The 2,007-nt window shown below is 43.7% G+C and overlaps 1 long non-coding RNA gene across 1 annotated transcript; it reads right to left on the bottom strand.

Annotated features, from left to right (window-relative positions):
* Window positions 1-1,584, bottom strand: LOC104962950 (uncharacterized). Its single transcript, XR_800262.1, has 3 exons — window positions 1,372-1,584; window positions 757-896; window positions 1-16 (listed from the first exon to the last, which is right to left on the bottom strand). It is a non-coding gene; the product is annotated as an uncharacterized lncRNA (long non-coding RNA).
* Between the last annotated feature and the right edge of the window lie 423 nt (window positions 1,585-2,007).

The following is a 2,007-nucleotide window of genomic DNA, read 5'->3' as shown; positions in this document are numbered from 1 at the left end:
TGGTAGGGTTTCTCTCCTGGGGGGGGGGGGGGGGAAGGAGACAAGGAGACAAGGAGTTAGGAGGAGAGATGACAGGAAGGGAGGCGGTTAGAAAAAGATGGGAGGCGAGAAGAGTGTTTGGATTCTGGTGGAAACAGACGGATCTGCTTCAGTTAGGTTTGAACTACATTTCCCAGAATTCCCAGCCCAGGTAAAATGTCTCTGCCTTTTTTTCAAACGATATTTTACTGTAAGATTATTCAATGTAAGTGGAAAATGTTGATTACACCAAACAAAAGCATTTAGCCTGCTCAACTTTTTATTTACGGCTCTCTTCACCGTTTAAAAATGATTTTGCAATTTTTATGTCTAATAATTATCAAGCTTTTCACAGAACACCAGTGTTTGTGTTACTTACCTGGAGAAGATAAAACAGCAACACCATTTTGTAGCATTTTCTTTAGGAGAGCAAATAACCTTTTAGCTTTTGGACTGGTGGACCTTTTAAGGGTTAAACTCTCTGTAGATACTTTAATATACCAGCAGAAAAATGCTCACTCTTTGATTGAAGTTTAGCTCATTTGAAACTAATCCATCGGCACTTACAATAGTTAGGCCTTTTGAGCCAAATGTAGCTGCAGGTTTTGTAATGTTTTGAGTTCACAACACTTCAGCATCAGCTAAATATAATAGAATGTAACCGGCAGTGAAGTTCTTTTTGGGGGCGAACGGCTCCTTTAAACCTGGACAGATGTTGCTTCTCTGCTCAGCTCTCACCTGTGTGTATCCTCCGGTGGGCTTTGAGGTGGGAGCTCTTGGTGTAAACTTTTTGGCAGCCTTCATAATCACACATGTGGATCCGCCTCCTCTTGACGTCCGGAGAGTCTGGGTCCACGGGCTCCAGGTCCATCACCGACCTGAGGGGGGAACGGGAGGCAGTGATGAGTTAAAAATAAAAAAATCATACATTATCCATAGCCACATCATGAAAGCAGGTTTATTTCAACGTTATGTTTGTGCCACAGGGGGGCGACAGAGTCCCACACAGCTTCCACTTCACTGCGTCTCCTTTTCCCTTCATATCTTATCTCTCACATTTCTTAACTCCTTCTTTCCTCATACCAACGAGAGAATGAAACGACATACACCCCCATATTCTCCCTCTTAGATTCAATCTAAATTATGTTGTCATGTTTTTACTGCGATCTTCCGATTTAATTATGATATTCATTCAACAACCATGATGTAGGTAAAACTGTATTGAAAGAAAAACCTTCTCTGTTTCTCGCTCGCCATTTTACAAGAAGTGTGACGAAAAAGTGCATCATGAAACCATGTTTACATCTGAGCCCTGCCACCCACACACACGCACGATTAAAGCACTAAGCTAACCGTCTGCGTCCACACCCTGGATTTCAGTTACAGTCAGCAGCCTCGCCTACTGGGTGTGGCAGGAGCTCTGTCCTGAGACACACACACACTTTCGCGTGACTCTACACTGGAAAAGAACAAAAGTCCTCAATTTGTACAGAGCACGCAAACACCACACACACACACACACACACACACACACACACACACACACACACACACACACACACACACACACACACACACACACACACACACACACACACACAGCTGTATACAGAGGGTTACATAAGGTTATATAAGTGTCCAGCCAGGCAGCGCCGCAGTAATGTCATTACTCTGCAGGGGAGGAAGGTGATCCACACAAAGACCACATTTCCCAGAAACCCCGCTGCGCATTTGCTCTCTCTCTCGCTGGCCCCGTCAACTCCCATCTCGGACTTTGAGCTGAGATGACATCATGCATGGTTTGTTGTATTTATGACCCGTCAACAGCGGCAGACATCTCGTTTATAAATGAACTAAGGTCCATGATCAATTATAATGGACCTTAGCTGTAGCAGGTTTTCATACAAATGTATTGCAAATTGTAACCCAACATTAAAACATTGGCATTCTGGCACAGGTAAGAACTGATTTAAAGTTTCAAGGCAGAGG

This window comes from Notothenia coriiceps, unplaced genomic scaffold (genome assembly GCF_000735185.1).
Source record: "Notothenia coriiceps isolate Sejong01 unplaced genomic scaffold, NC01 NC01_scaffold00001620, whole genome shotgun sequence".
Taxonomy (NCBI): domain Eukaryota; kingdom Metazoa; phylum Chordata; class Actinopteri; order Perciformes; family Nototheniidae; genus Notothenia; species Notothenia coriiceps.
Note: the sequence above shows the minus strand (reverse complement) of the source record. Positions and strands in the feature narration are given on the sequence as shown.